Below are 27530 nucleotides of genomic sequence, written 5' to 3' on the forward strand. Positions count from 1 at the left end.
TGGGTATGTTAAAATCTCCTACTGCTACAACCCTGTTGACTTTACATCCTTCTGTGAACGACCTGCATATCTGTTCTACTAACTCCCACTGATTATTGGGAGACAAACAGTGTAAACCCATCAAAAAGATCAACCCCTTTTTATTCCTAATTTCCACCTACATCAGATGTGCCCATTGCTGGAGGAACAGTCATCCAGCGAACAATTAATATGTTTCAGGAGAGGAAATGAGGAAACATTGCAGTAACTGTGAATGCAAGTGTAAAGGAGCAGAGAAGTGCAACTCATAAAGCTGGCTGCAAACCATAAAACAGAAAATCAATGTCAGTAAAAGTCTTAAACATAACTTTTCTCCTTCATTAATTTTGTAGCTGATCAACCAAACAAAAAATGGGAGTGTGATATTTCATGGGAAAAGCTGTTCACAATATCAAGCAGGATAATGCTCTCAGAGCATGCTCCGCTGATAATCTAAGATTTGGCTGGCAGCCATATTTTCACTGTCCTCACTCCTCTGAGATGTCTCTTTCAATAGCAAAAGAAAAAGATAAAAGACATACAACAGTGTACACAAAATCAAAAGGAGTCATGGAGAAGTGGGTAGGAAAGCTTGATCAAAAAGCAAAGATTAGCTAATAAGAAACTCAAGTTTAAAAATGATAGCTTGCAACAGATTAGATAGGATAAGACCTGTCAAAGTACTGAGATGGTTAAGAATGACTGATTGCCAGAACCAGGGCACTATGAATGAGAGAAAGCCATTAGCACAAAAGATTCTGCTAGTAATCCAGAGCAAAACACAATATGCTGGAGGAACTCAGCAGATCAGGGTACATTTATGGAGGGGAAGAAACAGTTGACATTTTAGGCTGAGACTCTCTTTCAGTGCTGGAAAGGAAGGGGGAGAGACAAAATTAGAAGATGGAGGGGATGGGAAGGAGTACAAGCTGAGAGGTGAGACTATGTGAGGGGGAAGGTGGATGGGTGGGCAAGGGGAGATGCTGTGAGAAAAAGGGACATGATTGGTTAAAAAGATTAAAAGAAGGAGGAATCTGATAGGGGAGGACAGTGGCCCATGGGATAAAAGGAAGGAGGAGAGGCACCAGAGAGAGGTGGTAGGCAGGTGAGGAGAACAAGAGGGGTAAGAGGGGAACCAGAATGAGGAATGGAGAAGAGAGAGGGGTGAGGGATGACAAATCACTGGAAGTTAGGGAAATCAACGTTAATGCCATCAGTTTGAAAGCTACCCTGATGAAATGTGAGTTGTTGCTCCTCTAACCTGATACTGTCAGTAAAGGAGGCCATGGACTGACTTATTGAAATGGGAAAGGAAAGTAGAATTAAAATGGCAAGCCATGAGGAAAACAATGCCTGCTGTGGTGGATAGAATGAAGGTGCTTGACAAAGCAATCCCCAACCTACATCAGGTTTCACCAATATAGAGGAGGCCGTATCAAGCCTTCCCTACTTCCACTTTCTGACCAGCTGAGCTTCGTCTGCATTTGGAATTGGAGAAAGCCAATGGTATAGTATGGTACTTGAAATGACAGAGAACGCAAAGTTCACAGGAGCCCAAATGATAGTGTCATCAGAGATACAAGAGACCATGGATTGCTGAATTCTGGAGCAGAAACAATTTCTGGAGGAGCTCACTCAGCATGTCAAGCAGCACAGGGATGGTCAACGGCTTTGGGTTGAGACTCACCAGGACTGAAGCATCACCATCCTTTGCTACAATACATGTTGCTTGATCTGCTGAGCTCCTCAAGCATAGAGTGCCATAGATTCGTACTGCATAGGTGAAGGCATTCAGCCCATCATAATTGTTTTAACTCTTTGAGAATGTTCTCCAGTTAATCTGACTATCTGATGCTCAAATTCTGTACTTATTACATCCAATCACTTTTGAAATTTGCTGATGTCAAGAATAACCAGCAAACATTAAAAGATGGAAAATCTGGTGTGCCTCTGATCCACCATAGCTAATACTCATGTGGATACTTAACAACCACCCCCCGCCCCCACCGCCCCATGCTCGTCCAAGGGAAAAATAATACACTCTAGTATCTTTCCATTTTTATCTTTTAAGTATAATGCCATGCATAAATCACACTATTTTTAGATTAACTAAAGCAGTATTCATATCAAGAAAATCAAAGCAGCCTGAGTTAATTACATTTAGTGTAAGTGAAAAAAATAGAGAAAATTTAACATAATGTTAAAAATTTACTTTTCCCATATTAAATGACATATTGAAAGTGGTATATTGCAAAAAAGAAAACTTCGAAAATATATAAAATATTTTGGATCATTTTAAACATATTATTATTTTATAATGTCTGTGCTGGTTTTAAGTGTGCGGTGGGATATGTTATCATGTGTAATGTCCTGTGCTTCCTAGCTGCTTATTCGTGAATTAAGTATTGTCATTGGATTGCATGTGCTGATCTTCCAACAATGGCTAACTTCGAGACACATTTAGCATGCTTGTATGAATCCTATCTACCACAGCCACTACAAATCCATGCGTGACATTCTGAATGAGTGTAGAAAGGCAGAGGGGCTTGAAAACAATTGATGAGTTAATTCTGCATGTGTTTATACAGTGTGTGCATTTTCAACATATGCTGAAAAAAATAGACCAGTAAAGTCTAACTAATGTAAAGTGACACAAGCTATGGAAAAGCTCAGAAAATTTAAGCATAATGGCTTACATAATACACAGAATACTCCTCTGATGTGAGTTCCAAACATTAGTTTATCTTTACCAATTCATCTGAAGTGTAAAAACTATTTTCATCTTTTACATCAGGACCATTTATTGTTTTAAAGAGAAGGCGAGCCATAACTCATCACCAAGTACATTTGCCAAACATTTTCTTCTTGCTGGAACCTATTATTTCATTCAAATCATTAATGCCTTTTTTTGGAGTAAACTCTATTAATACATTCATTATATTCATGATGCGATTACATTTATTGTGATTCTACTATCATGCACATTATGTAATGTGTGGATAGTGTTATAGTCATAGTCATAGTCATACTTTATTGATCCCAAGAGAAATTGGTTTTCATTACAGTTGCACCATAAATAATAAATAGTAATAGAACCATAAATAGTTAAATAGTAATATGTAAATTATGCCAGTAAGTTATGAAATAAGTCCAGGACCAGCCTATTGGCTCATGGTAGGATAGTGGATAGCATATGCATGTTGGGACTTAGGAGGACATGACTTGTAGTGCAATCTCTCGAACTGAGCAAATTCTCTCAAGAGATTATTCCCTTAATGAAGAATAATGCCTGTGTGTGACTTTGTTTAATGTGGAAAGGCTGTTGCATGAGCAACCACTACATAGTCCTTGACAGATCAGATTTTGGGTCCAGTGGCATGACTTGCAAGACAACTGGGGATCAGTGCTCCTCCTCCTTCACTGACATTGTGATGTATCATCACCTTCTGCCATCTCCACCACTGAGGTCTTGGTTGTGTCTCTCTTTGTCTGGAAACTCCTTGACCTTACTGCCATGGGTGACCCTAGCAGATGGCATTACTCTTGGAATCTCAGGAACTTACAAGCCTCTCCACCTGGACAAGTTGACCATCCTCAGAGAAGCAAGACTCAATCCTCCTCCTTATTCGGCTTAGCAATGCAAACAGAGAGTGGTTCAGTAAGCACTGATTATTGCCTTGACCAAGGGGTCTGTTAATAGCTTATGATGAATATTGAAATGCCTTTTGATCAGGTACCTTCCATGCACAATCACAACTTCACTGCCAATGCCATTCAAACATGTATTTTATCACACCTGCTAATCAAAAATAATGAATGCTGGTTGCCTATCCCTCTCCTGAAATGGTAACATTAAGAACAAATATAGCATTCTCAACATTTTCTTAAATGATTACTGACATTGTGCACACTGAAAGTTACCTCTGCAATCTTTAGAGTGAAGCAGCACAATGAACCTTGCATTCAATACAGTGAAATGGAAGTATTTTGATTCTATATTTGAGTAACATTTACAGCACTGAGATGAATATTTCTCAAAATCCAAAGCCTCCAGTCTCCTCTAGTACGTCCCACCTTCAGTGTGCCAAGAGTATACCAGAAGGGCCAGGAATTAGGCCACAATCTGGAACCTGCACTGCACCATTTTCTTGTGTTTTTGTGACAGAGATAGCACACACCTGGTGCCCAAGTCTGGATCTTGAGCTAGATAATTCTCAAATAAATAAATGAGGATAATTTTCTGCCACAGGCACAGTAGAGGTTTTTTTTTAATTTTGAAAGGGTCAGACTCTGCAGCTGTTTCTCCTCTTAGGCATCAACCAAATCAGATGTGAGGGAAAGAAAGGAACGGTTTTGTGCTTATGTAAACCTTTCACCAACTGAGTATATACAAAGATATAATCCAGTAAATAGAGTACTTCACTGATGAATTAGCTCTGTTGTAATATAGAAGGCATGGCAGATAATTGATGACCTCATATGCACCATCTCAATTTCATTTAGAAAGCAGCCATGACCTTAGTTTATCAATTCTCTTAAAAGACTGTCAACCTTCAAGTAGATATGGTCCTCCAAAAAGCCACTTGGTAGCAGAAGCATGGAGTACGGATTTGTTTTGATGTTAGATGCTCAAAGCATTGCTGTTCTTATCAAGACAATGATTGCTGAACACTTCTAAGAAGATTTGCACATGGAAGCTCTTTCATACCTGCAATTAAGTTTTATCTTATTATTTATTTTTCAGGACATGAGCATTTCTGGCAAACGTTGCCATTAATAAGTGCTGTCAGGAAGGTACACTGAGTCATGGAATACATAGAGATTAAAGAGGAGGAGGTGTTTGCTGACTTACAGCGAATAAAAGTAGATAAATCTCCCCGGCCTGACATGATATTTCCTCAGACCTTGAGAGAGACTAGTGTAGAAATTGCAGGGGCCCTGGCAGAAATATTTAAAATGTCCTTAGCCACGGGTGCGGTGCCGGAGGATTGGAGGGTAGCTCATATTGTTCTGTTGTATAAAAAAGGCTCCAAAAGTAAACCAGGTAATTACAGGCCAGTGAGGCTGACATCAGTAGTAGGTAAATTATTGGAAGGTGTTCTGAGAGATCGGATATACAAGTATTTGGACAGCCAAGGGCTGATTAAGGGTAAGTCAGCATGGCTTTGTGTGTGGTAGATCGTGTTTAACGAATCTTGTAGAGATTTTCGAGGAGGTTACCAAGAAAGTAGATGAAGGAAAGGTTGTGGATGTTGTCTACATGGACTTTAGTAAGGCCTTTGACAAGGTCCCACATGGGAGGTTAGTTCAGAAGGTTCAGACACTAGGTATCCATGGAGAGGTTGTAAACTGGATTCGAAATTGTCTGTGTGGGAGAAGACAGAGAGTGGTAGTGGATGATTGCCTCTCGGACTGGAGGCCTGTGACTAGTGGTGTGCCTCAGGGATCTGTGTTGGGACCATTGTTGTTTGTTGTATATATCAATGATCTAAATTATAACGTGATAAATTGGATCAGCAAATTTACTGATGACACTAAAATTAGAGGCTTTCGAAGCTTACAGAGGGATCTGGACCAACTGGAAAAATGGGCCAGAAAATGGCAGATGGAATTTAATGCAGACAAGTGTGAGGTGTTGCATTTTGGAAGGACAAATCAAGGTAGGACATACACAGTAAATGGTAGGGCACTGAGGAGTGTGGAGGAACAAAGGCATCTGGGAGTTCAGATACATAATTCCCTGAAAGTGGCGTCACAGGTAGACAGGGTTGTAAAGAAGGCTTTTGGCATCCTGGCATTCATAAATCAACGTATTGAGTATAGGAGTTGGGATGTTATGGTGAGGTTGTATAAGACATTGGTGAGGCCAAGTGTGGAGTATTGTGTGCAGTTCTGGTCACCTAACTATAGGAAGGATATCAGTAAGATTGAAAAAGTGCAGAGAGGTTTTACTAGGATGTTGCCGGGTCTTCAGGAGTTGAGTCACAAGGAAAGATTGAACAGGTTAGGACTTTATTCCTTGGAGTGTAGAAGAATGAGGGGGGATTTGTTAGAGGTTTACAAAATTATGAGTGGTATAGACAGAGTAAATGCAAGTAGGCTCTTTCCATTTAGATTAGGAGAGATAAATCCAAGAGGACATGGCTTTAGGGTGAAAGGGGAAAGGTTTAGGGGGAACATTAGGGGGAACTTCTTCACTCAGAGAGTGGTGGGAGTGTGGAACGTGCTGCCATCTGATGTGGTAAATGAGGGCTCACTCTTAAGTTTTAAGAATAAATTGGATTGGTACATGGATGGGAGAGGTCTGGACTGGGTGCAGGTCAATTTGACTAGCGGAATAAAGTTTTGGCACAGACTAGAAGGGTCAAATGGCTTGCTTTCTGTGCTGTAGTGTTCTATGGTTCTATGGTTCTAATATTTGCAGTCTACCTGTGAAAGTATTTCCACAATGCTGCTGGATTCCAGGACTTAGACCCATTACAGATGAAGGAACAATGACATATTTGCAAGTCAGGATAGTGTTTTCATGTCTGTACTGCCATTTATTGTGTCTGCTTCTTATATTCCTACACCATGGATTAGGTCATTCTGGCCATCAAGTCTTTGCCAGCTCTCATTTCTCATTTATTGGTGGTTTAGGTCACAGGTTTGAGAAATGGCGTTGCCAGGATAAGAACTGCAGTTGAAGATGTCAAACCCAGTAGCCACAATGGGAATGGATATTCAGAGTGGTGTATGGGGTACCAGTCAGGATGGTCACTTTATTCTAGCAAATGTATATTGTAGATAATAGAAGGACTTTGGAATGTCAGGAAATCAGCTAGTATCTTAGGATACACAGTCTCTGGCCAGTATTTATGTGGCTCATTGAGTTAAACTTGTAGTTAAAAGCATTGATGGTGGGACACTTAGTAATTGTAATTCCATTGAATATTATAAGGGCAGTTATAATTTAGTTGGAGGTGGTCATTGTCTGGCACTTTTATATCATGTTAATTACTGAATCACCAATATCTGGAATAACTGCGAGCAAAACAATGATCATTGCCTTCAAGGTGACAATTGTTTTGAATTTTCTGCCACTAAAAACAACAACAGAAGCTAATCTGTCAAATCTTCCACTGAGCACAACACTGCTACAATATGCAAATATGGGGCTATTAATTTGCATCTAATTAATTTCACAAAGGAAACCAGTTATTAACTGGCATACATATTTCTATATTAAGTCCCATTAAAAAAATCCTCACAAGTGCATGCGTGTCGAAATAGGTGTCCACAAATGAGATCAGATGGAGATTTACTCACATGAGGAAGGCATGATAAACATTGAGGCATGAATTTTGGGCCCATGCTGCAAAATTCAGTACATAGGAACACAGGAAAATAGGAGCAGCAATAAGGTACCAGGTCCCTAATGCCTGCTCCATTATTCAAAATTATCATGGCTGATAAATTCCAGCATCAACTCCTCTTTTGTTTCTCTGCCCTATATCCTTCAATTCCTCAATCTATCATGGTACGAACATAGAATTCTCCAACTTCCGGTAATTCCCTCCCCCTCCCTTCCTCTATCCCTATTTCACATCACCTCCCTCATAGTTCCGCCTCCTTCTACTACTGCGCATTGTTCTCCTGCCAATCACCTCCCTGCTTCCCCTCCCCCACCCCTTTGTCTTTCAAATTACTGTTTTTTTTCAACTACCAGCATTCTTCAAACCCTCCCCAAAGTCCTTCCTTCAGTCTTGACGAAGGGTTTTGGCCCGAAACGTCGACTAATCTTTTCAACTGATGCTGACTGACCTGCTGAGTTCCTCCAGCACGTTGTGAGTGTTCCTCAATCTATCAAATATTTATTTACCTCCACTTTAAATGCATTTAAAAATCTGGCGTCCACCACCTTTTTTGGAAGCAAATTCCAAGGACTTGCTACCTTCTGAAAAGATGAATTTCTGTGCATCTCAGTTTTAAATGACCAATCCCTGATTTTGAAGTCATGTTCTCTTGTTCATGAAACACCCAGTAGCATTATTGGGCATTGCACACTTGGGCAAAGGTGTTGCCCCCCTGTGTAGGTAAAGGAAAGTCTCAGATAAGATAGGGAATGGTGTGGCATCTGGGGAGGCATGGGGGAGAACAGGTCAGTACGTAAGGATCGAAAGCCTATTTGAAGTGTGAAGGTGAGGAGTCTTGTATGGACATTTCCAGGTTATCATGATATGGACACAGATTTGATTGTCAAAAAGGAGTCAGAAGTAGTTGTGGATGTGGGTAGATCAGTGGGGAAGGTTCTGGGGGTGTTTGTTAAGTGAGTATCATCTTATAATAGCAGACAGTTGTGGTTCTTGTGGTGGTTTAAGTGTGTGTAGTAATGGTGAAAGCCTGAGGATAACCAATGTATCATTACATTAAAAAAGTTTCAACTGATCTGGATTCCCAGCTGGGACCTACTCCTTTAAATTGTCCTCTTATTCCAGAAGTGGAGTTTCCTGGACATTCTACATTTCTGGGCAAATGATGTCATTGGTGCAGGTGCAATTCACGACCAGAGATGAATCCCAGCGCATGTTTGGTAGTTACAATTCAGCCTGAAAAGAGTCCAGTTGCGTTCAGCATTAATTAATGTTTTTTACTGAGAATTACTAAACAAAGCTAAGGGAGGTAACTGAACTTCCCTCTCTGTCAATGAGGAAGGATTTTATTTCAAAACCTTATACGTTTTCTGTGAAAAAAGCGAAGTCTAGTGTCTAGTGTCTAGTTAAGCACAAATGCATCGACTTGTCAGCTAAAATTAGTTTTTTTCTGCACCTGCTGTTTAAGACAATGGACGGTGTGACCATGATATTAAGTGTTAAGAAGACCTGATGTTTGTTCAATGCCCCTGGTGATTTGTGAACTTTTTGAGAAAAAGATAACACGGACCAGATAACAACAGGGATACATTGAAAGATACCTCTATTAAAGTCTTAGCAAACTGTTTGTATGGATTGTAATGGAGATTTTGATATTGTAACGGCAGTGGAGCATATTTCAGTGCACATAACAGTATTGAAGATTTGTGTTAAGGGGGTCTACCTGCCAAAGGGTCATCACTAGGGCGCTCCTCGTTCTTTCTCTTCCAATGGCTCTCCCTGAACTGCAGTGTGAACTCCATCCTCTAAATCATACAACGGACGTGATCTTCAGTATATGATAATTTCAAGCTCTACTGCAGCAAGAGATATCCTGAAGGTTAGACAAAACATTTCTCAAAGGTTCATCACTGAACCCCTGCCTTGTGATCAATGGAAACAGAGAAGGAACAAAAGGGACAGCACCAGGAATCCTCTTTTTGCTGTGAGCACATGAAAGTCAAGACAACATGGTAAAAGGTGGGGTGGGGGGGGCACTTCTTTCCAAACTATAGTGTCAGCATCTCCCATAAAGATCACAGCAGGCATCTCTGAACAACAGAGCTAGAATGGAAGTAAACTATACTTCAGCCTAAGAAACAGGTTAGGAAAAGAGACTTGCATAATGTTATATTTTGTACTTCAATTGACTTTTCATTTATGTGGATCACTTGGAAGATAGAACAAGTCTCAGCCGGGCAGTGGAACCCTATTAGGAGCGATTTACAACGTCTGAAAACCTGACACTTAGTCTTAAGGCAGATGTTAATACAGAATGTATTCAGTTCTCTGCTGTGATGTGCACTTGTCTTTGTTACTTTGCAAAATTCCAAGGCCACAGCTTTATACCTACAAGTAAACAGGCTGCAGTTTTCCACTTAGTCATGTCTTCCTCACCCCAAATGCAACCTTTAAAAGACATAAAATCATCCATACCTATTAGAGTTTAAAATTATTAAATCACAGTTATTGTCCCAGCCATTACTAGTAACTGTTTTTTTTAAATTTGCATGTGAGTTAATACTGTAAATTGATTCAATCTGTAAATTATCCAAAAACAAAGAGGGAGAGAGGACTAAGAGAAAGAATGTGTTAAAAATGTGTAACCCATCAGAATAAAGCCAATAAATTGAAAACAGTAAAGATAGGAAATACAGTATACATATTTACATAGAACATAAGAAATAGGAGCATCTATTTGCTATAGCATCTATAGCATCTATCTATCTATTCATCTGGCCCATCGAGCTTGCTCCACCATTCAATAAGACCATGACTGACCTGGCCATAGACTCATCTCCACCTTCCTGCCTTTTTCCCATAACCCTTAATTCTTGTTCTATGCAAAAATCTATCCAACCTTGTCTTAAATATATTTACTGAGGTAGCCTCCATTGCAGAAAATTCCACAGATCAATCACTCTCTGGGAAAATTAGTTCCTCCCCATCTCTGTCCTAAAATTCACTCCCCTGAATCTTGAGGCAATGTCCCCTAGTTCTAGTCTCACCTACCGGCAGAAACAACTTTCCTGCCTCTATCTTATCTATCCTTTTCATAATTTTATGTTTCTATAAGACCTCCTCTCATTCTTCTGAATTCCCACAAATACAGTCCAAGGCAATTCAATCTCTCCTCATAGTCTAACCCCCTCATCTCTGGAATCAACCTGGTGAACCTCAAATGTACTGCCTCCAAAGCCAGTATACCCTTCCACAAGTAAAGGAGACCAGAACTGCAAACAGTATTCCAGGTGTGGCCTGACCAGTACCCTGAACAGTTGCAGCATCTCCCTGCTCTTAAATTCAATCCCTCTAGCAATGAAGGCTAACATTCCATTTGCCTTCTTGATAGCCTGCTGCACCTGTAAACGAACTTTTTCTGATTCATGCACAAACACTCCCAAGCCCCTCTGCACAACAGCATGAGACATTGTTTTTACCACTTAAGTAATGATCTGATCTTCCAGTTTTCCTTCCAAAGTGGATGACCTCGCATTTACCAACATTGTACTCCATCTGCAAGACCCTTGCCATATCTATTTATATCTTTCTGCAGACACAAATCTTCTGCATAATTTGTTTTTCCACTCAATTTACTATCATCAGCAAACTTAAATACACTCCACTTGGTTCCCTCTTCCAGATTGTTAATGTATATCATGAACAGTTATGGGCCCAGCACCGACCCCTGCTGCACACCACTCATGACTGATTGCCAACCAGAGTAACACACATGTATCTTTACTCTCTGCTTTCTATTAGTTACCCAATCCTCTATCCTTGCTAATACATCACCCTCAACTCTATGTATCCTTATCTTATGGATAAGTCTTTTATGCAGCACCTTATTGAACACCTTCTGAAAATCCAAGTAAATAACATTCATCTGTTCCCCTCTATCCACTGCACTCATTATATCCTCAAAGCTTGTCAAACCGGTCCTGCCTTTGCTGAATCCATGCTGCGTCTGCATGATGGATCCATTTCTTTTACATTCCATGGATGACATAGATACATCTGAAAAAGACATTGAAAAGATTTTTGGGGACATAGTGGTCTTGATAATGCAGATTTTAACACTGCCTCAGTAGCCATAAAAGAGTTAATAGAACATAGAACATAGAATACTACAGCACAGTACAGGCCCTTCGGCCCATAATGTTGTGCTGACACTCAAACACTGCCTCCCATATAAGCCCCCACCTTAAATTCCTCCATATACCTGTCTAGTAGTCTCTTAAACTTTACTAGTGTATCTGTCTCCACCACTGACTCAGGCAGTGCATTCCACGCACCAACCACTCTCTGAGTAAAAAACCTTCCTCTAATATCCCCCTTGAACTTCTCACCCCTTACCTTAAAGCCATGTCCTCTTGTACTGAGCAGTAGTGCCCTGGGGAAGAGGCGCTGGCTATCCACTCTATCCATTCCTCTTATTATCTTGTACACCTCTATCATGCCTCCTCTCATCCTCCTTCTCTCCAAAGAGTAAAGCCCTAGCTCCCTTAATCTCTGATCATAATGCATACTTTCTAAACCAGGCAGCATTCTGGTAAATCTCCTCTGTACCCTTTCCAGTGCTTCCACATCCTTCCTATAGTGAGACGACCAGAACTGGACACAACACTCCAAGTGTGGCCTAACTAGAGTTTCACAGAGGTGCATCATTACATCGCGACTCTTAAACTCTATCCCTCGACTGATGAAAACTAACACCCCATAAGCTTTCTTAACTACCCTATCTACCTGTGAGGCAACTTTCAGGGATCTGTGGACATGTACCCCCAGATCCCTCTGCTCCTCCACACTACCAAGTACCCTGCCATTTACTTTGTACTCTGCCTTAGAGTTTGTCCTTCCAAAGTGTACCACCTCACACTTCTCCGGGTTGAACTCCATCTGCCACTTCTCAGCCCACTTCTGCATCCTATCAATGCCTCTCTGCAATCTTTGACAATCTTCTACACTATCTACAACACAACCAACCTTTGTGTCGTCTGCAAACTTGCCAACCCAACCTTCTACCCCCACATCCAGGTCGTTAATAAAAATCACGAAAAGTAGAGGTCCCAGAGCAGATCCTTGTGGGACACCACTAGTCACAATCCCCCAATCTGAATGTATTCCCTCCACCACCACCTTCTGCCTTCTGCAGGCAAGCCAATTCTGAATCCATCTGGCGAAACTTCCCTGGATCCCATGCCTTCTGACTTTCTGAATAAGCCTACCATGTGGAACCTTGTGATAAGATGCTTATTTGCTAGAATTTTAAATAGAAAAGGGCTACCCAATGCAGAAAAAAACTGACAACTGCAAACAGTGAACTCATCGTGTATTTTCTCAAAAGTACTTTCATAAAAAAGGCTAAGAATAGAATCAGAATTGGGTTTAATATCACTGCATACACTATGTCATGAAATTTGTTGTGTTGTGGCAACAGTACATTGCAATATATAATAAAAATATAAATTACAATAAGGTATATTTGTATATATAAACAATTAAGTAGTGGAAAAAGAGAGCAAAAAAAAAACAAAAAAGTGAGATAATATAGAACAGTTAATTGTCCATTCAGAAATTTGATGACAGAGGGGAAGAAACTGTTCCTAAAATGTGCATTATGTGTCTTCATGCTTCTGTACCTTGTCCATGATGGTAACAGTGAGAAGAGGGCACGTTTTGGGTTAAGGGGTCCCTTAATGATGAATGCTGCCTTTTTGAGGTACTGTATTGCCTTTTGAAGGTGTCCTCGATGCTGGGAGGCTAGTGCCCATGGTGGAGCTGGCTGAGTTTATAACTTTCTGCAGCTTTTGCCAATCCTGTGCAGTGGCCCCTCCATACCAGATGGTGATGTAACCAGTTGGAATGCTCTCCATGGTACATCTGCAGAAACTTGTGAGTCTTTGATGACATAGTAAGGCTTCTCAAACTCCTTATGAAATATAGCTGCTGTTATGCCTTTTTAGTAATTGCATCAACCTGTTGCGGCCAGAATAGATCCTTGTTACCAGGTTTGGATATGGCCCAAGTGTGGAGTGACAGGCACTAAAGTAGGTCGATAGTTCACAGACTTCAATATGAACAGTGTTAAAGGGAAAATAAAACAGGGCCATTAACTAAAACGCTCAAAAGGAAAACGAAGTCTGCATTGCAGCTGAAAAGAACATCTAAACATTAAACAGATACCGCTAGTCTTCAGAGTCAGTTGACTTGAAAGTCCAATATCTCAGGGAAGGCCGATTGCAAAACAGCAGCTAAGCATTGCTATGCTCTGTCCAAGTCTTGACAAGCACTACAATGACAAATATGGAGTTAAACACTATCATGATTAAATAATAAGTAGCTGACACTTGCAAATTCACAAGCGCAATTGCCGTATCTACTGCGCTGCCGAATCTGTAGTTGTGACACACCTAGGACCTTGAAACATCTCAACCTTTCCATTGCAGATCTCGCAATGAGACCGATGTGTTAGCTTGATTTTTTTTCCCCTGAAACCACAATGAATTCCTTGGTCTCACTGATGTTGAGTGCAAGTTGGTTATTGCAACACCACTCAACCAGCTGATCTATCTCTCTCCTGTATTCTGCCTTATCACCATCTGAAATTCTGCCAACAGTAGCTGTGTCCAACATCAAACCTCAGAAGAAAATAAGGTAATCACAAAAACAAAGAACTTTCTGTATTTCAGTAAGTCAGTTCAGTTATGAATTACTTCTGCCAAGTAGACCATTAGATTTGTGCTAGGTTTGAAGACTTGATTTTTAAATATCTTTTCCTTCAAATATCAAAAGCTATACTGAGTCATTGAAGGCATTGGTGAAGTTCATTATCAATGTCTGTCTTGACCAGGAAGTGGTTCCTGACATAGGAGAAGTGGTTAATATTTTCCAGGGTCTAACTATGAACATTTGGTTTTGGATGGCAGCATGGGAAGGCTGGTAGGGGACTATTATCTTTGGGAAATAGAGCTTAAGGCCCATTTTCTTACCAGCTTTTGTGAATTTGTAGATGATGACCATGAGTTGAACCTCCATGCAAACATAGGCATCTTCTGCATTGTGCAGCTCAATTTCTCATTGTCTGGTCATCTTGGTTATGGAATGTAGTCAACGTAGATTGAAACGTTTTCTACTATTTCAGAAGATTAGCTCCACTCCTGTTGGTAATGAGGTGCAACGCTGGTGCAAGAAAGATTGAGAAATGTGCGGGGCAATGATGTAGATTTGATTGCAGCTGTTCTTCACTGAAATTGTCTTTGTTGTAAATCTATCAGTTTGGATTAAGGCTGTGTGAGTTTCCTCGGGGTGCTCCAGTTTCCTTTCATATTTCAAAGTCTTATGGGTTAAAGTTAGCAAATTGTAGGAATGAAATGTTGCTGCTGGAAGCATGCTAACACTTGCAGGTTTCTCTAAGCATATTTTTGGACTGTGTTGATAGTTCACGCAAAAATTGATTTCACTGTATGTTTCAATGTTGCAATGTACATGTGCCAAATAAAGCTATTCTTTATTTTATCATAGAATGGAGATGAACTTCTGTGGAATTCTACTAAGTTTGAGAATAGCATTCTAACTGATGGAGACAAAGGCTTTAGTGAAGTTGAAAACTTGTTGCGTACCAGTTGGTGTTGTTTCTACCAATATTACCAGTATAACTCAGCCCCGTTTTTACTTCTGCAATGACACGTTTTTGAGATTACCTGACATACATACAGTGAATCACAATGAACAGTAAAAGTCTGCTATCTGCAAAATCCACTTCTCTTGATGACTTACTCAGCAAAGATAATTTTATCACATTCTTATCTTAAGACAATTAGTATTAATGAATCAAGATTAAAGTTTATTTATCATGTTAGCATCAAAACATACAATGCTTGGCACTACAATATGGAGCATAACAAAATTGAACACAACAAATAACAAAACCCTACAGTAAAACAAGCCCCATTTCTCCCTCCCACCAATGCATATATGCAGTCCTTGTACCCCAAGACAAGCTGTCTTCTTCAGCCTGCAGCCTTCATTAAACTCAGGTACAGATTCTGATTCAGACTCAGACATGCAGACATTGGGCCTTTGACTACACCGCGGACTCGCAGAGTTTTGCAGTCCCAGGTCTCCGCCCAATATACCTTGAGTTCTGGACCTCTACTTGAGCCCTCAGACCTCAATTGTACCCCAGGATCACTGATCAATGAACACCAGGCCGGGAACTCTGGACTCACCAATGATGGGACCCTGAACATGAGGCCTCGATCTCCGAGCTCACCAATTCATGAACTCAAGGGGTCATTGGACTTTGTTCTTCCTGCCCACCTGGAACTCTGATTTAAGAACCCACTGACAAATTGCTGATCCTGGGGGAGACACCAGCTCTCGTCTGTTGCTGGTCTGCCAGTCTGACATCTGGTTGAACATCCTGGCCCAGTCCATGGGTGTCCCAGGAACTCATCACTGTTTTTGAATGCAGAAAAGAGACTTAAAACTCTGGTCTGTCCTATAATTCCTCTAATTTTTCCACATCACAGTCCCTGAACTTCAACAGAGGTTGTGGCATCTGGAGCTACATTTCTCAATGAAATGAAATGAAAATCATAAGTACAGCAAGTCTAACTTTGACCTCTAATTCTTTAAGTTACATTCCCTTGAGATTTAATGGGGATAGAAGAACTTTTCAAGATATACCTCTAAGAATGAAATGCAAAATTGTACTGATGATTAATGCTGAAAATGGCCTGGTTTCTCTGATGATAAATACAGATAAACAGAAGTGAATTATTATGTCCTTCAAAATGTTAGATATGGTTGATATTTTCTTTGTCAGTCATGCTTGCTCCAGCTCCGTGCAGTAAAATGGCTAAACCAGTTCTCATCGAGAGGATGTTAAGCCGAAGAGGCAAGGTCCACATTGTCAATATTGGTGCTAATCCAGATGTCCACTTCCAAACTCTATCCAAGATATTTGGTATATGGAGGAATTTAAAGTGGGGGGTTATATGGGAGGCAGGGTTTAAGGGTCAACGCAACATTGTGGATCAAAGAGCCTGTACTGTGCTGTACTATTTTATGTTCTATGTTCTATATTTCATTCTAGGTTGCCAGCTCTCATGGATATTCATCTACTACCTGCATCGCCCCCAAAAAATTCACCTGGTTGGAGCATGAATCATTCACTTGTTTTGTGCTTTTATGCTGTTTTTATTGAATTAACATTAATGCTTTGATAAATTTTTGAAATCTAGATCCCTGGTTGCATTGCATTCTGCCCCACACCAGGCATTCACTATCTTCTGGGATATCCCCATTTGTACTTCATCTTTGTGGTTCTGTGACTCCCAGCATCCTGCTGCTCACAGGGCGTAGCTATTAAATCCGATGGGATGAGCAATAGGTGGCATGCAGGCCCTGCCCACAAAGAATCCTGAAGTTTTCCAACAAATTGTGTTGCTTTACAACCCTTGCACTTCCTATGTACTGTATCTCTGGTGATCAAATGCTTTGGAAGCAATAGAAGAAACATTGTCATGATTTAAACAAATAAACATTTCAGTGAAAGACTGAAAAATATGATATTTATTTGGCTGCACATTCAACTTATGTAAATTAGCTGGTACATTGTTGTTAATTAAATTGAAAATTGCCTTCGGGGGCTTCTCTCTGCTGAATGTTGGTGACCTCTTTTGGATGAATGGAGCCAGGTATGGAGTGAAAAGGCCAGATATGAAATGTGTCCCACCATTCATTCTGCACATTACAAGTGTTGAGTTGAGTTCAGAGACAGACTGTGTTGTCAGGTGCACTATCACATGGCCTCCAGTGTTTTTTTTTCCTTCCACGATGCAATGCACAGGTGCAGAATTTCAAAAATGGACAGTAGCTAGCTGGTATTTCTCTGCAGAGCTGCCTGTTATCCTTCAGTGTAATCTACCCCTTTAGAAATAGTTAACAAGCTGGAAAAAATGGTTTGTCTACACTTGGATATTAAATGTTATCACTTGGATATTAAATGTTATAACAGTATTAATTTTTAAAGTTTTTGTGTTGCAAAGAAAGATTCTGTTGGCATTTGGAATTTCATCACTAAGAAAACCTGTTTTCCACGAAAACATGACTTTCATTAGATTTTTTTCTTTATCCTTCAGCTCTCATGCATGAGGTGACATTGCTTTCAGAGATGATCAGTTCATTTGCATAAAATATGTATAACTTAAAGAGATGCCATTGTTGTTTGTGCGAACGGTTTACATCTTCAACCATAAAATCCGAAAAACATCAAAAATAAAAAAGTATTTTTAATTTGTGAAAAAAATAGCTAAATGGAGTTAACTCTCCAAGACGATCTAAGGAGCCTTTATTTCCAACAGTGCAAAGATCTCTTAAGCAGCTGTCACATCTTTCCGGAGGACTTGAAGTGCCACAGTGAAAAAGCACTAAACATATTAAAGCATTGAATTAAAAATCAGAGCCAGGACTAGCTTCACAAACAAAGGATGTAAATAATTGATTACTGAACTAGATTAAAATGGATGTGCCTTTGACTAACTTTGACAGTAAAGCATGTTAAAATTTAAATGTATTTTAAGATTGTAACTTCATATTATAGTGCAAGAAATATGCAGACAAGCCTGACTTTGGTTTGCATGTAGCTATTCTGTGAAGACAACGAACAACAACATAATTTGTCTTTGAAGCCACTAAAGTGTAATGTGAACATTTATTTATCTTGGCTCACTCGGAAGGTCTAAATGTTCTAAGAACTTAATGTTTCTACTAGTTAATAATAGGGGAAGGATTTATAATATTATATAAGTAGTGTGTGCACAGTAATTGCAGGAAATCTGTTCAGTATAATGTCTTTTGTACTCTTTATTAAAATGAAATTTCCAGTTTATCTTTTGGAACCCATTTCCAGGATGTGAAAACCTTATGATTGAATTGGGGCCTAAGGCTCTCCTGGAGAATTCGAAATGTTGACAATTCTATTCCACCCACAAGTGCTGCTTGACCCATTGAGTTTCTCCAGCAGATTGGTCATTGCTCATTCCATTTATGCCTCTACTTGGAGGATGAGAAGAGACTTACATAAGATGAGAAGAGACATAGATAGAGAGGGCAGCCAGCGCCTTTTCCCAGGGCCTCAACAGCTGATGCAAGAGGACATAGGTTAGTTAGTTTTTTTTAAACAGATTTTGCATAGAACAAACTACCAGGGGTGATGGTAGAGGCAGATACTTTTGGGATGTTTAAGGGAGTCTTAGACAGGGACGTGAATGAAGGAAACACAGAGGGATATATGGGAGTTAGGTGTTAAATTGATGTTGGAGCAGGTTACAAGTTTGACACAATATTGTGGGTCAAGTACCTGTACTGTGCTGTATGTTGAATCTACATTCAGTACACCCTTCATTAGATACAACTGTACACCAGTGCATTCATACAAATTTCTAATCAATCAATCATGTGGCAGTAACTTAATGCATGAAAGCATGCAGGCATGGTTTAGAGGTTCAATTATTGTTTAGAACAAACATCAGAATAGGGAAGAAATGTGATTTAAATGAAGGCTGATTTATACTTCTGCATCAAGTTGACGCTGTAGGTATGGCGTCACCGCGAACCCTATGCAGAGCCTACGTGGATCCCTACATTGTAGCCTGACGCGCACCTCTTCCCAAAATGTAACTATGCGTCGCGGCAATGCAGACTGCAACAACTGCGATTGGTCTGCTTGGTAGCATCGTATTTCCTCCTACGCTGCAATAGTTTCCCATTGGGCGATTGAAGGGCAGGGAAGGAACTCTGGCTGCAATGCTTTCCATAAAGCTTTACAGACCTCCAAAATTATGGAGGACACATTTCGCTTTTACGAAAAAAGACACTTGCTTTAAACTTGTTTACCCCGAGAAAGACTACCATGACCATGAAGTCTTGCACGGGCAGATATGTGCGCATGCGCGACGTGCCCAAATTGCACAGCAACGCAGACACACCAACACACAAGTATAAATGCTCACAACGTGCGTAGGCCACTTGCGTATGTTATGGCCTCCATTTGACGCAGAAGTATAAATCAGCCTTGGCTTTGTCTGTAGAATGATTGTTAGTGCAAGACAGGGTGGTTTGAGTAACAGAAACTGCTGAATTGGGTTTTTCACTCACAACAGACTCTAGAATTTACAAAGAATGGCATGAAAAGCCAGAAAAATTAGGTGAGCAGCATATCTGTGGGTGAAAATGCCCTGTTAATGAGAGAGATCAGAGAAGAACAGCCAGACTGGTTCAAGCTGACAGGAAGGCGAGAGTAACTCAAATAACTGATAGTAGTGTGTAGAAGAGCATCTCTGAAAACACAACACATCATACCTGAAGTGAATGGCTACAGCAGCAGAAGACCACGCACATACACTCAGTGGCCATGTTGTTAGGTACACAGGATTACTCATATAGTTGCCACTGAGAGTATGTTTTAAGCTCTGTTCCTTAAGAATTGAGATATGTTTGACAGTTTATAAAGAGGCAATATTAAAGAAAAATTTCTCAGGACAAATAACAGCTTATGTCTGAAACATGAGAGGAAACAAAATATCTGATGTGTTGTTTGTCTCAGGAAATGCAGCAAGGTAGTTCTTCAGACATGGGCAGATGGGTGAACATGGGAGAGTTGAACATCACTTGGATGCAGCTCTCCCATTGCCTTCACCACTACGAATAAAATTGTATTGAAAACCATGTACATATTTTTAATTGCTCAATTTATCCATTACCAAATTTGTCTACAATGTATTAACTCAGCTAAAGACCAAAACAAGGTAAAAACCACTAAACTGGGTTTATTGTTAACTATAATAAAAAATGATTAAAAAGTGATAGTAAATACCTACTGAACAAAGAGAGAATGAACTGCACCATGTGTTCTAATACTAGACCACAGTTGGTCTGCTGTCTGTGTTTCTACTTGTATTTTTAATTCTTCTGTGGGCAAATTTATCTAAAAATTTATTTGATGCCTAATACAGCAGCACATCATAATTTATGCCACCTACAATAGTACTGCATTAAACCAGTCTCCATAGCTGTATATTTTATGCAAATGAGCAACTGTAAATAATAAAAATGTCATTACTTCCATGTCTGAATTATAAATAATTTTCTCCGTTTCATATGCATTGTCACTTAATGTTTTTGAATAGACAGTAGAATATAAATAAACATATTGATTTACCACAATGATATTTCTGTCCATTTGTTTTGTATTCCCATGAAACCTGTAATTCTATAAACAATATTATTTTCAAAATTTACGAGAATTTTTTTGAACACATTTGCCTTGTGAAGTTTAATTAATTATGTATATTAAGACCAATTTAAATGTTTTGCTTTTGAGGAAAATTGAACAATTTGATGATTATTCAATATTGTGGAATAAAAATCTATTGTTTCTCTTCAGTGATGCAATTGCTACATTTCTATATTGGATTTGCCATTGTTATGGGAGTAATTTATAGTATAATAGTGTTTAGCAGACAGTATTAAATTGGCTCTTTAAAATACACCCTGCTTGATTTTGCCTTCCATTAACTTCAGTGGGGAAGGAAAATCAGGTAGTTATTTAAAGGGTTGTGAGCCAAATATTACCTACTTCTTACTTTACAATAGTGGTTAGGCTTTAAATACTTCATCAAAAGGGATATACAAATTACTATATTAATGTATTTTTTACTGATACTGTCTTACAGAGTTGAAGTAATTTACAGATGTGAGTTCTAACTCACCTGCTTTATTGCAGTAATATACAATACAGATAATCCAGTATTCTTAGGGTTTTGGTGATGCTGGACTGGCAGATCTCTGGACTATCGGATGCTATTCCTTAGTAATACCTTAATGCACTTGTAATTCACATTTTTTGATGTTTTACAATAGTATCATATCTTGTGCAGTGAACATGTTCAATCTAAAGTGATGTGGGAAATGACGTTCCAGTGAATTTAGTGGGAATGCTCGAACTGGTGTCCTGGTGAGCTTAAAGGGAGAGTTGGAAGTGGGGCCACTATGAGTTTAAAGGGCAAGTTGGGAAAAAAGAACTCAATGAATTTAAGGTGAATGCTGGAAACGGGGCATCATATAGTTTAAAGGGAGTGCAGGAACCAGAGCCCAATAAATTGTTGTTAAAATATTAGGATTCCTGAACAATCGGATAATGGACTATTAGGGTTTTACTGTACCATCTTTGCAAAGAATTTGATATTCCTCTCACTGTGTAATGTATTGCCTTGGATCGACATTTTACTGTAATCATTTCATATGTAAGAATTAAATATCATCACCCTGAAACAATAACTCTGTTTCTTTTTCCTTTTGCAGATGCTGCCTGAACTGCTGAGTGTTGCCACTTTTTTTCTGCTTTTATTTCAGATTTTCATAATCTGCAAATAATCTACTCTATTCTCATGCAATATTTGACTTTTGTTTAAATTTCTGCTTCTAATTAACATTCAGAGACTGTTTGGTCAGCTTTTCACATTTCGTATGAACAGGTGATAAAGTCAATGATCTATAAATGCAGGAGAGGAGGCAATTCATTATTTTGTGACTGAAGCACCTTCTGTAACTGGAGCTTGCACTTGTGTTTCTTAATAAAATTGCACAGCATTTAACCATATAACAATTACAGCACAGAAACAGGCCATCTCGGCCCTTCTAGTCCATGCCGAACTCTTACTCTTACCTAGTCCCACTGACCTGCACTCAGCCCATAACCCCCCATTCCTTTCCTGTCCATATATCTATCCAATTTAACTTTAAATGACAACATCGAACCTGCCTCTACCACTTCTGCTGGAAGCTCGTTCCACACAGCTACCACTCTCTGAGTAAAGAAGTTCCCCCTCATGTTACCCCTAAACTTTTGCCCTCTAACTCTCAACTCATGTCCTCTTGTCTGAATCTCCCCTACTCTCAATGGAAAAAGCCTATTCACATTAACTCTATCTATCCTCCTCATAATTTTAAATACCTCCAGTAAGTCCCCCCTCAACCTTCTACGCTCCAAAGAATAAAGACCCAACTTGTTCAACCTTTCTCTGTAACTTAGGTGCTGAAATCCAGGTAACATTCTAGTAAATCTTCTTTGTACTCTCTCTATTTTGTTGACGTCTTTCGTGTAATTCGGTGACCAGAACTGTACACAATACTCCAAATTTGGCCTTACCAATTTTAACATTACATCCCAACACCTATACTCAATGCTCTGATTTACAAAGGCCAGCATACCAAAAGCTTTCTTCACCATCCTATCCACATGAGATTTCTCCTTCAGGGAACTGTGCACCATTATTCCTAAATCCCTCTGTTCTACTGCATTCTTCAATGCCCTACCATTTACTATGTATGTCCTATTTTGATTAGTCCTACCAAAATGTAGCACCTTACATTTATCAGCATTAAACTCCATCTGCCATCTTTCAGCCCACTCTTCTAGCTGGCCTAAATCCCTCTGCAAGCTTTGAAAACCTACTTCATTATCCACAACTCCACCTAGCTTAGTATCATCTGCATACTTACTAATCCAATTTACCACTCCATCACCCAGATCATTAATGTATATGACAAACAACATTGGACCCAGTACAGATCCCTGAGGCACACCACTAGTCACCAGCCTCCAATCTGACAAACAGTTACCCACCACTACTGTCTGGCGTCTCCCATCCAGCCACTGCTGAATCCATTTTACTACTTCAATATTAATACCTAATGATCGAACCTTCCTAACTAACCTTCCATGTGGAACCTTGTCAAAGGCCTTACTGAAGTCCATATAGACAACATCCACCACTTTACCCTCGTCAACTTTCCTAGTAACCTCTTCAAAAAATTCAATAAGATTTGTCAAACATGACCTTCAACGCACAAATCAATGTTGACTGTTCCTAATCAGACCCTGTCTATCCAGATGATTACATATACCATCTCTAAGAATACTTTCCAGCAATTTACCTACCACTGACATCAAACTCACAGGCCGATAATTGCTAGGTTTAATCTCAGAACCCTTTTTAAACAATGGAACAACACGAACAATACGCCAATCCTCTGGCACCATCCCCATTTCTAATGACATTTGAAATATTTCTGTCAGAGCCCCTGCTATTTCTACACTAATTTCCCTTAAGGTCCAAGGGAATATCCTGTCAGGACCCGGAGACTTAGCTACTTTTATATTCCTTAAAAGCGCCAGTACTTCCTCTTCTTTAATCATCATAGTTTCCATAACTTCCCTACCTGTTTCCATTACTCTACGCAATTCAATAACCTTCTCCTTAGTGAATACCAAAGAAAAGAAATTGTTCAAAATTTCCCCCATCTGTTTTGGTTCCACACATCACTGTCCACTCTGATTCTCTAAGGGACCAATATTATCCCTCACTATCCTTTTGTTATTAGTATAACTGTAGAAACCCTTTGGATTTATTTTCACCTTACTTGCCAAAGCAACCTCATATCTTCTTTTAGCTTTTCTAATTTCTTTCGTAAGATTATTTTTACATTCTTTATATTCCTGGAGCACCTCATTTACTCCATGCTGCCTATATTTATTGTAGATTTCTCTCTTTTTCAGAACAAAGTTTCCAATATCCCTTGAAAACTATGGCTCTCTCAAACTTTTAACCTTTCCTTTCAACCTAACAGGAACATAAAGCTTCTGTACCCTCAAAATTTCACCTTCAAATGACCTCCGTTTCTCTATTACATCCTTCCAATAAAACAATTTGTCCCAATCTACTCTTTCTAAATCCTTTCACATCTCCTCAAAGTTAGCCTTTCTCCAATCAAAAATCTCAACCCTGGGTCCAGACCTATCCTTCTCCATAATTATATTGAAACTAATGGCATTGTGATCACTGGATCCAAAGTGCTCCCCAACACATACCTCTGTCATTTGACCTATCTCATTCCCTAACAGGAGATCCAACACTGCCCCTTCTCTACTTGGTACCTCTATGTATTGCTGCAAAAAACTATCCTGCGTACATTTTACAAACTCCAAACCATCCAGCCCTTTTACAGTATGGGCTTCCCAGTCTATGTGTGGAAAATTAAAATTTCCCACAATCACAACCTTGTGCTTACTGCAAATATCTGCTATCTCCTTACAAATTTGCTCCTCCACTTCTCGCTCCCCATTGGGTGGTCTATAATACACCTCTATAAGTGTTACTTCACCTTTCCCATTCCTCAATTCCACCCAGATAGCCTCCCTAGATGAGACCTCTAATCTATCGTGCCAGAGCACCACTGTAGTATTTTCTCTGACAAGCAATGCAACACTTCCCCCTCTTGTCCCTCTGGTTCTATCACACCTGAAGCAACAAAATCCAGGAATACTTAGTTGCCAATCACACCCCTCCTGCAACCATGTTTCACTAATTGCTACAACTTTATGCTTCCAGGTATCAATCCATGCTCTAAGCTCATCCACCTTTCTTATAATGCTCCTCACATTAAAATAAATGCATTTAAGAAATTTTCCACCTCTTAGTCTCTGTTTATCACTAACGGTGCAAACAACTTTACAATTTTCTTTTTCTTCCTTCTCCCCTACATCTGTTCCTACACTCTGGTTCCCCTCCTCTCTTGTATCTAGTTTAAATCCACTGGAGCCTCTCTAGCAAACCTACCTGCAAGAATATTTGTCCCCCTCCAGTTCAGGTATAAACCATCCCACCAGATCAGGTCCCACCTTCCCTAGAAAACTGCCCAATTATCTATAAATCTGAAGTCCTCCCTTCTGCACCATGTCTTCAGCCACATGTTGATCTGCGCTATCTTACTATTTCTAAATCTGCCTGCACGTGGCACTGGTAGCAATCGTGAGATTGCTATCCTGGAGGTCCTGTCCTTTAACTTGGCGCCTAACTCCCTAAACTCACCTTTCAGGACCTCCTCACTCTTCCTACCCACGTCATTAGTCCCTACATGGACCACAACATCCAGCTGCTCACCCTCCCTCTTGAGAATACTGAGAACTCGATCCGAGATATCGTGGACCTTGGCACCAGGGAGGCAACAGACTATCTGGGATTCTCGATCTCTTCTATAGAACCTCTTATCTGTCCCCCAACTATCGAATCCCCTATCACTACTGCTCTGCTCTTTTCCCTCCTTCCCTTCTGAGCTGAGGGCCCTGTCTCGGTGCCAGAGATACAACCACTACAACTTGTCCCTGGTAGGTCGTCCCCATCAACAGTATCTAAAATGATGTATTTAATATTGGTGGGAATGACCACAGGGATGCTCTGCTCATTCTGTCTATTCCCCGTCCCTCTCCTGACAGTCACCCAGCTACCTGTCTCCTGACTCTTAGGGGTGACTATCTTCCTGTAACTCCTGTTTATTTCTGCCTCTGCCTCCCGAATGATCCGAAGTTCATTCAGCTCTAGCTCCAGTTCTGTAACTCGGTTTGTCAGGAGCTGCAGCTGGATGCACCTTTTACAGGTGTAGTCATCAGGGACGATTGTGCTCGCCCTGACTTCCCACATACTGCAAACGGAGCACTCGACTGCCCTAGCTGCTGCCTCCATTACCTACTCTTAAGGTAATTAGATTTATTAAAGGAACTTACCCAGGCTTACCTCACTTGGAGTGAAGCTCTTCCTCAGCCTCTGCTCACCGAAGCCTCTCAAGCCAAAGCCTTCCTACTCTGCCTCCCTCTACTCCGTCACCCGCTCTGTTAGTCTTCTCTCTTTTAAACACTCCTGCTGCCTCACGGTCCAACTTACACGCGCTTGCACAGTCATGCCCCGTTCAACTGCCGAAGAAATGACCGACCTTCACAATCTTCTCTCTTTTAAACACTCCCGCTGCCTCATGGTCCGGCTTACATGCGCTTGCACAGTTGTGCCCCGTTCAACTGCCGAAGAAAAAAATTTGAAGAATCCTATAAAACATCTTTAGGCTTGAGAGGAATGGTAAGTGATTTGAAAGAAAAAATCACACTAATTGGGAATTTATGTCAATTGAAAGGGTTACCAAAGAATTTCTGTGTGATCTATTTATTTATTTATTGCAATGCAGCGTGGAGTAGGCTCTACCAGCCCTTCGAGCCAAGCCTCCCAGCAATCCCCCAATTTAATCCCAGCCTAATCACTGGACAATTTACAATGACCAATGAAGAAACCGGAGAACCCAGAGGAAACCCACACGCCGTCACAGGGAGAATGTACAAACTCCCTATAGGCAGTTATGGGATTTGAACCCATGTCACCTGTACTGTAAAGTGTTGTGCTAACCACTACACTACTATGCAGTCTTTCATGACTTTACTATTTTATGAAAAAGTAAATGAATGCACAACATTACATTAGTTAATTGATCATATCAGAATTAAGTTTTTTATTACCAGCACCGACAAATGAAATTGAAACTATTGAAAAGGAACTTTATTATTTTGGTAACACAAGCACGAGGAAATATGTAGATGCTGGAAATTCAAACAACACACACAAAAAATGCTGGTGAATGCAGCAGGCCAGGCAGCATCTATAGGAAGAGGTACAGTCTCTGAAGTACACCCCTGAAGGGTCTTGGCCCGAAACGTCAACTGTACCAATTCCTATAGATACTGCCTGGCCTGCTGCGTTCACCAGCATTTTTTGTGCGTGGTGCTTGTTATTTTGGTAAAGTGTCTTCCTATTTCTGTCACTGTTGGAGAGTAGGTGTCTTTTTTATAATTTGTTTCTCAAATGTCATATGGTTCTCAGTACTGAATGCCAGATGTCAGATGTCACAGACTTATTAAGTATTCAATAATCATTATGCACCATAGTCAAACACACACTTAGCAGTGACACTCCCAATAACATTTACAAGTTATATCCAGAGTACCCAGGTAGGTTACAGTTTTGAACTTGAATTTGCAGGAAGAGCTTGGTTAAATTCTACAGCATCAGTTCCAAGGAACTCTTTTTTTCATTTTTTTTCACTCTTTCTATATTTTCTGTGCTGATTTGTGTGTCACTATAGCTGTAAGTCAAAGATAACTATTTATTTGACTCACAATCATCAACTTTTGAGATCCAAGACTTTATTTCTTTTCAATGACACAAAAGGAGC

The 27530-nt window shown here is 40.0% G+C and overlaps 1 long non-coding RNA gene across 1 annotated transcript in view; it reads left to right on the plus strand.

Annotated features, from left to right (window-relative positions):
- The window catches only part of LOC134344941 (uncharacterized), a 115057-nt gene extending 97937 nt beyond the window's left edge, over positions 1-17120 (plus strand). The window contains exon 3 of the long non-coding RNA XR_010017569.1: positions 16510-17120. This is a non-coding gene — a long non-coding RNA (uncharacterized LOC134344941). The remainder of the gene's footprint in view (positions 1-16509) is intronic.
- Positions 17121-27530: the final 10410 nt, after the last annotated feature.

This window comes from Mobula hypostoma, chromosome 4, assembly GCF_963921235.1.
Source record: "Mobula hypostoma chromosome 4, sMobHyp1.1, whole genome shotgun sequence".
Lineage (NCBI taxonomy): Eukaryota > Metazoa > Chordata > Chondrichthyes > Myliobatiformes > Myliobatidae > Mobula > Mobula hypostoma.